This window comes from Vigna unguiculata, chromosome 3, assembly GCF_037176805.1.
Source record: "Vigna unguiculata cultivar grain cowpea cultivar isolate G323 ecotype 2 chromosome 3, ASM3717680v1, whole genome shotgun sequence".
Taxonomy (NCBI): Eukaryota; Viridiplantae; Streptophyta; class Magnoliopsida; order Fabales; family Fabaceae; genus Vigna; species Vigna unguiculata.
The window spans coordinates 36,483,262-36,492,247 of NC_140794.1; the positions used below are offsets into that span (position 1 = coordinate 36,483,262).

General features: G+C 31.7%; 1 pseudogene; it reads right to left on the reverse strand.

Moving 5' to 3' along the window:
* Positions 1–3,597: 3,597 nt before the first annotated feature.
* On the reverse strand, positions 3,598–4,134 carry LOC146887796 (senescence-specific cysteine protease SAG12-like; annotated as a pseudogene).
* Positions 4,135–8,986: the final 4,852 nt, after the last annotated feature.

The following is an 8,986-nucleotide window of genomic DNA, read 5'->3' on the forward strand; positions in this document are numbered from 1 at the left end:
CTATTAAAATAATTATACAATTGACATGCATAAGACTTGAACCCAAGTCCTCTTAACACAATGAAGTACTCTCAACCATTTGAGCTAATAGTATTCCACATCATAACACCCAACATTAAATGCAATAAATATTCCTTACTCGTATTTATATTAAATAATTATTTATTTAATCATTTAATATTTGTCATGTCTTACACCTTCATCTTCACTGGATTTGTCAAACTCACGATATGTGTACTTCTTTGCCTTGAGACTCCACTATGGTGTCGTTTCCCAACCGAACTTTGACCTTGACAAATTTATCAATGTCTTTAATCTTTGGCCATGTGATTGCTGCATATACTCTTTAAGTATCAACTTCCTTCTCTGTTAGGAGATTCTTGATTAGCATAGAATGAACGTTGCCCTTGATTATGTTATTTAGCAAAGTTTGCTTGATGCTTATTTTTGTTATGACAATACTTCTCCATGTGACCAGGTTTCTTGCAATAATGACATATTGGCTTCCTGCGATGCCAATAGTCTTTTTTTGCATGACTTGACTTATTGCAAATGCCAACAAGGGATATTTATCTTTCTTACTTTTAGAGAAATTTATATAATCTCTACTTCTATAATATTCTTCAACATTTTTATTTTTGAAGGCATTCTTGACTGAATTTGCATAGCATGATTATTTAATCTTGCTTTGTGCACTATGAGGAGACAACTTATTTATTTATCGATAAAAGAAGATGGATCCGAGGAAGTTTATATGGAAGTTACTATGGAATTATACTTTATCTTTTTTCCTTAATTTCTTTTCCATATAACATCATTTTATTCATTATTTATTTTATTCTTCCATAGTATTCTTCAATGGTATCAGAATTCCTTCATTCTAATGGTCTCAAATTTTCTTCTTAGATAGTGTAGTTTAATAGAGCGTACATGTTCATTGCCTTCAAATTTTTCTTACAAAATATCTCATGCCTTTTTATGAGTGCATATTTTTGTCCTCATTTAATGTTTAATTTTGGGTATTTAATTGAATTTTAGTGGTTAAAAGATTGATTTAATCAGGATTTGTGATAATTGTGAGATAAAAACATCTTAAAAATAACTTTTTAGTTGCATAATTTTTTTTTGGATATTCTAGCGTTTGTTGATGCAACTGAAGTTAAATTTGGTTCAATAAAGTTGTGAAATTAAATTATTCCAAATTACAAAATATGGCCAAAATCAATCAATTTTGGAAAGAAATATTCAAGGAGCTAAATGAACCCCTAACTTTTACTCATACACTACCCTTCTCAAATAGCTCATACAAAATTTAATTTGCACCCCTTAATACATCTATTCTCACCCCCTCCTACCACACAAACTCAACTTAACCAGATCATGCCATATGACCATCCTCACTTTAAAAATCTATCCACCAACATATTGCCATATGTGCATCATCCTCCACTCAAAAATTAGACCAATCACAACATGCCACATGTTCCTCTTCATCTTATCTTTTCCATAAATCTGCAACTCAATCCAATCACCATCCTTGTGTCCACCAACAATCGGACCGGAGAACCACCACAACTTGTTGTCACGCACAAAAATGCATCACAGACAACATGATTAAGTCAACCAAAAACCCCACCAGAATGTGAACTCAATGCAGCATCACCTGCGATTAGATCTTTGTGAGTTTCACTCCTCCTATAATGTCATTCAACTATCAACCACATGAGTTTCATTCCAAGCCTTCATCAAACCATGCTTGTCTTCAACCACTTAAAAGAACCTTGATTTTGAGAGAAGGAGATAGCATGCCAAATGTCAAACCTTAATTAGTTGGAAGTAATTTATTATATATCTAAAATTAATTTAATTATATCTAAAATTATCAACCAACTATATTTGTCAAATACTTTTAAAATTGGTTATATCTCTCAAAATATTTTTAGATATTCATAACAACTATAAAGATAAATGATATTTGTGATTATTTTAAAGATATTTGAGAGATTTCAACAACATGAAAGTCAGATCCAAGCTCAATCAAGTCCGATATAAAAAGAAGTTCAGAAAATCGAAGTTTAGTAACCCTTTAGGGGGGCCTAATTTCATTCTCTCTTTCCCCTCTCTTCTTCTATTTTTATGTTGTTTTTGCATTACATGGAGGGTTAAGCTTCAAGGGCAATTGTAATTTCTTAATTGGATTCTTAGGTTGGATGAATAAATTTGTTTGTGCTTTTTATAATTTTTGTGATTTAGTTTCATATATGTCTTTTGGTTTTTAATCTAGTAAAAGTAATGATTTTTACATTGTAGCAAGTTAGCTGAATGTTAAATCTATATAACATAACTAACATATGAGTTTAAGGGATTTTAGATTTTAATTGAGAGGTTACTTTGGTTCAATTTAGAAACTTTCATATGATTGAATGAATTTTTGTTAATAATTGAGAAGTTATTTTGATTAAAGGTGAAAACTTTGATTAGAATTAATCAAGAAGTTACTTTGGTTAATTAGCTCTTTACTAGATATTAGAGCTAAAAGAATAGACACGATTAGACATAGTAATATTTAATTGAGAAGTTACTTTGGTTAAATTTACTATGATTAATCTATAAATTTCTTGCTTTTTATTGAGAAGTTACTTAGTTTAAAAGTGAGGACGCCAACAAATTAATTGAGAAGTTACATTGATTAATTTGAAATCTTAGACAATAAATCAATTATAGTAATCTTTATAAAACCAACGATGAATCCTATTTTGAAAAAGTAGTGGAATCAACCTATTTTTTATCATTGTTTTTATATCTTTTTAATCTTTTCTAATTTTATTGCTTTCTTTCAATTATTATTTTATTTGACTAACCCTTTTTATATAGTTTTTATAAGAACTAATTTGTCAATAATAAATTCCGTGTTCATTGGGAGATGACTTAGGGTTGACTTTACCCATTCTATTTTGCTGACAACTTTCTTAACAATACTTAAGTTATTATAGATAAGTAGTATTAATTTGATCATCTCAATGATAGTGTTATCACCTTTTTTTGTAGTTTTTGCATCCATGATCCTCTTGGCGAACGTTTCTCCCATGGCTTGTTGGAGAAGAAACAATGCTTGGGCTTCCTTTTGTTCAGAATCTTCTAGTTTTTTTCGCTCCTCCTCGGACAGAGTCTTAGTATTATCTAGTTTTGTATGACCAGATTGAATAGTATCCCATAATTTTTTTTAGATAAAATGTCAAAATTTTCACCAGTAAAAACTAGTCAAGGGAAAAAAGAAAAGTTAACATTATTAGAAGCCATGGATTAAGAGAAAAACTCTCTTCTTTTGGAACTATAAAAGGAAGGTTTTGGAAGTATAGGATAATTTTTCAATGCCTGGTAGATGACTGAAAATAGCTCTGGTACCATTGTTAACATTTTGAGGTTGGGAAAGGAAATAGTTGATGAGAAAGAGAAAATGTAAAGATGTTAGGATATGAAAATAGTTGTTAGAAGAAGTGTATTTTTGTAGTTTGCCTTGTGTTGTATCAATGCATATATAAGGAATGAAAAATAAGCACCTAAAGAGGGTCATGAGCCTCTAAGAAATAAGCATACTTAGACTATGGGCTAAGTGGCATGCATGTTAATGTCGTAGAGACCTTGGGGCGTTAGTGTCCCCAAGAATCTTCATGTAACCCTCCTTTCCCCATCCTTGGACCAAGAATTTATTATCAACCAATATTTGCCATTTGTGTCCTCATCATACCTAATTGCAGTAACTACATGGTTAAGTTGAGTTCCACACTGATCGCCAACGAAATCTCCTCCCTTGTAAAACATAAATGCTTGTCCACTAGCATTAAGGATTATTGAGACAGGTTGGCTGGTCATTGCCCAAAGAAGTTTGTCCTCCCTCTACAGAGGCACCACCTAGAAAGCTCTAATCCTGGCTACAGGATTCACATAATGGCAAGTCTCACTTGTTTCCTTGTAAGGGTATTCTTCATCAGTTCCAAGACCCATGCTTTTTATAAACCCAAAGTCATTTTCCAAGGATTCTCCATGGCATTTGTGATAGCTAGCACAATCCAACAATTATTGCTTAAACAACGAAATCAATTTTTTAGTTTTTATTATAATTAACACGACCATGCAGGGTAGCCCAGTCTGCATGCAGTGCAACAATGGAGGGTTAAGAGAGTGGTTGGGATGTAGCACGAGATGTGCATGTCCACAAAAATATGAACAAGGTAAAAATTACATATTTTGTGTCTAGTGTTGATGCCATTGCATGCACATGTACCTAGGAGTAGATGAATGTGTTTAAGTGAGTACGAATGGTTATATTTGTGAAGAAGTGAACAAGTATAAATAGAATGGAAAATTATATTGTAAAACCGAATTTTGGACAACCAATGTTACAAACTGACATGGTTGTTGAGTGGGTATTTCATTTTCAATTATTTACAATTTCCATGGTGGTAAGGGAGGCAAAAAGGCACTTTGACTTCTTTCTTAGAAGAAAGTGGGAGGCAAAAAGCATGAGAGCACCATCTTGAACTCGAGAGCACCATCTCCAAGTCCTCTTTGTCGTCTTTATCGTCTTCAACCCATATTCTTCTAAAAACTCCTCTTCTTGTTCATATCCTTCTACTTCTTCAAACAATTCTCATTGTTTAAACCAGTGTTCTTGGAAGCCCTCTTGTTCTCCAAACACCTCTTTTTCAAACTAGTCTTCTTGTACCCCTCCTATTCTTCAAACCTTTATAAACCTTGTTCGTGCACCCATTCACCGAAATGTTTGAAATCCCTAAACCTAATTTATATTTCTTGCTCTTTTACTTTGGAATTTTGCATTGACGTTGGCAATAACACCTTAGCTTTCATCCTCACATTATTTCTACAATTTATAGAATTTGGTAGTAGTTTTGTTCCTTGGTAGCAGAAGACTTATATTCTTTCATTGGTAAGCACTTTGTCCTTAGGTTTATCCTGCAATGGTTTTCCTTGTTCATTGGTGTTCATTGTGGTTGTTAGGAATTTTAATTTTTTTGATGATGTTGTTGGTAGGGCAGGTTTTGGTTGTAGTCGTGGGTGGTATTGTTGGTATTGGTTTGGTTGTGTTGTTAAGTATATTACAGTTGTTGTGTTATACTTGATTTGTGAGGGTTAGAATGTTTGTGCATGTTTTGAACCTAAGTTACAAGAAATGCTTAGCTTTGTTATATGTTTTGAACAAGTGATGTGATACACTTCATTTATAATTTCATTGAGGTTTATTGACGTGATACACTTCATTTATAATTTCATTGAGATTTGTTGATGTGATACACTTAATTTTTGTGATTGATGTTCGGATGGTTTACGATGTTCATAACAAAAATGTTGATGTTTAGATGGTTTATGATTTTCTAGTTAAATATAGTGAAGAGGTTAGTTTAGATGATTTCATTAGGCTTTATATTTTATTTGGAATATATGAGTTTTTTAGTCCAAATCGTAGTGGAGGAGTTTTTCCCATTTTGTTTAGCATTGTGGATGACCTTGGTAGTCTTTGGAAATATAATTGGGGTGGTCTAGTTTATGATTACTTGGTTGGGAGCATATGGAATGCTTTGATGTTCTTAAGGGACAAAGGAAATACCACACACTTCCATGTTATTGGTTTTGTGTATTTGTTACAAGTAATTATTGTTTAAATCATTTGTATTTGAATTTGATGTGTTTCAAATATATAACATCATTAAGGATTTCTTTTCGTCTATACTTGTTTCAGTTATGGTCCTTTGACCATTTTTTGATTTCAAAATCTAAGGGTCGACCTTTGACTAGAAAGTTCCCCCGAATATTACATTGGATGGAAGTGAAAATAGGGGCATATGTAATTAAGAGTAGTTATAGTAGCAACATGGTATCTTTTATCTTATAATATTTTCCTATTATGATTGGGTTCGTATTATCACTACTGAAATTCGTAATTCTATTTGTAATTGGTTGTTGTAAAACGTTATAGGTTGTTGAGTCCAAGTTGATGCTTTCCCAGCTCTTTATGAACAAACCTTTTGACAAATATGGTAGTGTATTTCATGAGGAGGAAGAAGAGGAGGAAGGGTTAAGACAATTTGTTGAACAACAAGAATAAGTGATTTTGGAACTTCAGTAGACTTCAGAAAAATGATGAATACAGAGAAGAAAATTCAAAAATGAGGGTGAAGACAAAGTTTCCCAAAGTGGGGATGACACTCCTACACCTGATTACAACCAACATAAGTTTTCTAACGTTTGGTAGAATACCCCAAAGAAGGATGAGAGAAAACAATATGTTGAAAATGAAGAGGCCAACTAATGGCTTAACCAAGAAAACGTTTAAAGAGTCAATCCATACGAACTCCCTTTCTGACCTACGCGAGAAGGAAGTAGTAGAATTAGAATATTTAACATTACTAAATTTTGTAGTGCTATGTGTGTCATTGTTAAAAATTTTATATTGTCATGTGTCAAGACTATCATACATTACTAGTACTGTGTAATGTTTTTAATTATGGATTAAATGTTCTTCGTTTATGAACTATTGTTAGTGACATTATCTTCAGCATCAAGTGCTTTTTATAGTTTTTTAAGTGATACTTTACTAATCCATTATCAACAACAGGTGTTAAGTATAATATAAATAGCTGCTAACCCGGGTTATATATTTTCACATTGATAAAAACTCATACCAAACGACAATAAGGCTTTAGTTTTATCTTTTTTTAGTGTGATTGCAACTACCTTAAATTATGAACACGTTAAATTAAAAGAACATGAAGCACTAAATGAGTTCATTATTGTGTTCTAATATTCTTATGATTCTTTAAATCAAGAAGAGTTTCTCTTCTTTGCTCATTTTGTCTAATGATAAAAAAGGGGGAGAAATGTTTAAAGCAAATTAACATAATGTTTTTAATGTATTCTCTGTATAAGTTTTAAGTGCAGGATATTAAACAGGCTTTAAACCCAAATTGTGATCATCATAAAAAATAGGAAGATTGTTGACAAAATAAGAAGAGTTAAGTTGCAAAGGTTTTGAGGATGACAATTGCAAGGAACCATAAAGCAAATATTGGAAGAATATTTAATTATTGTTTAAAGCCTCTTGTAACAAGTTGTTATTGTATTTAGTAGTTTAAGTAAGCTTAGAAACTTCATGAAACTACAACTAGCACTTAATCTTTCTGGGAACGTTTTACTTTTTCCAAATGCACTATTATCACTTATGATAATCAATTATCCTAAGTTTTCTTCAATTTTAAAAAATCCATTGGAATAATCGATTATCCTAGTGGATAATAGATTATCAGCGAAAAACATTATTTTCAGAAACTACTCTAGAATAATCGATTATCATAAGTGATAATCGATTATCTCTAGTAGTTGCAATATGTCTTTTCAGTTTCTTGACCTCTTTAAAAACTCTATTTATAGAGCTCTTAACCATTTTTGAAAAACCATTTTGAGAATCAGAAGTTCAAGTGTTGTGACTATACAGTATTCGTCTGAGTGTTTTTGAAAAGTAGCTTTGAAAAACCTAGTATGGGTAGAGTGGTAACTTTCACCAAGTAGGTTCTTGGGGGATTGAGTGTTGCTGCTATTACTAGGAAAGTTGGTCATCCTCTATGTGTTTCAGAGGAAGTATTTTCATTTCTTGTGTTTTTAAGAGAGGTGTTCTCTAAACCCTTACTCTCTTATCTCATTGTACTATGTTTATTTTAGTGATTTAGTTAATCTCCTTATTTAAGAGATTAATAACTGGACATATGGTCTTTTGATTTGAACCAGTATTAATACTTATGTTCATCTTCTTTCCTATTCTCTTTATTAAATTGCACTTACTTTAAAAGAACCGAATCTTTCCTTTAAACATTAAATTTTGGGAAAAAAAATTAAAGTCTTAATTTTTATTAATAAACCAATCCACCCCCCCCCCCTCTTGGTTTTGTCTTACATAAATCATTATGTTGTGCGATTCTAACATATATGATTTCGACTAATAGTTATGCATAGGCATAATTATTTTGTCCAAAAAAGATGAAGTTTTGAACCCATTACTTGAATGCACCATAGAGGTTAATATAAATATATGTTGTATATTTAATTTATATAATGAATATTATTATTTTTTTATACTGCATTGTAAAACAAGATGTTTGTTATAGTCTCAAATTATGATGATGAGCATGTATTTTAAAAATCTAAAATATGTAGTTTCTAAGTTTGTGAATATTTTTTATATCCATTATGGTATTCACAAACTAAAAAGAAAGATAATTATAAGTTTATAAAGGAGAAAGTTCTTATCTATTTGGTTAGATGGACATTGATGATATGATGTAGGATTATCTTGTTCCTTTTAGAAGATTAATGAATATGGTGATGATTGATTAGGAAAACCAAGGAAATGCCCACTGGACATTAAGATAGCAAGCTATCTAGATGTGAAGGTTCCTTTCCAAGGTTATAGAGAGGAGGAGAATGGATTGATGGAGAGTAAGAAACCAAAAGGAAAAACATATAATAGAAACAATAACTAAGAAGATGATGAAGGATTGACCACAACCAAGGATGAAGGCACATGCTTAAGAAGACTAAGTATGTTTAGAAAGGAAGTTCACTAATCCTTCATCCCTTTTCATTTGTGTTTATTATTTTTGATTCCCAAAGTTGACTTAGTTGAATCAACTTTAGTTGACTTGTTGACCTTTGACTAGGTTTGACTTATTGACTATAGTTTACTTGACTTAAGCCAACATGCTAATCTATGTTTATTTGCTTTGTAGGTTAATTAGGAGTAAGAAAGCAATGCTAGGTGGCGCATGGTGATTGGGGAGCATAAATGATGTGGAAGAGAGAGTAAAGCAAAGGCATAAAGCATAAAGTAAAAGGCATGAAGCAAGTGTACCTATGTACCTTTGGTCTCCTTTGTTTTTAGCACTCTTTGGCCACTTTTTGGAGACATATGAGACAC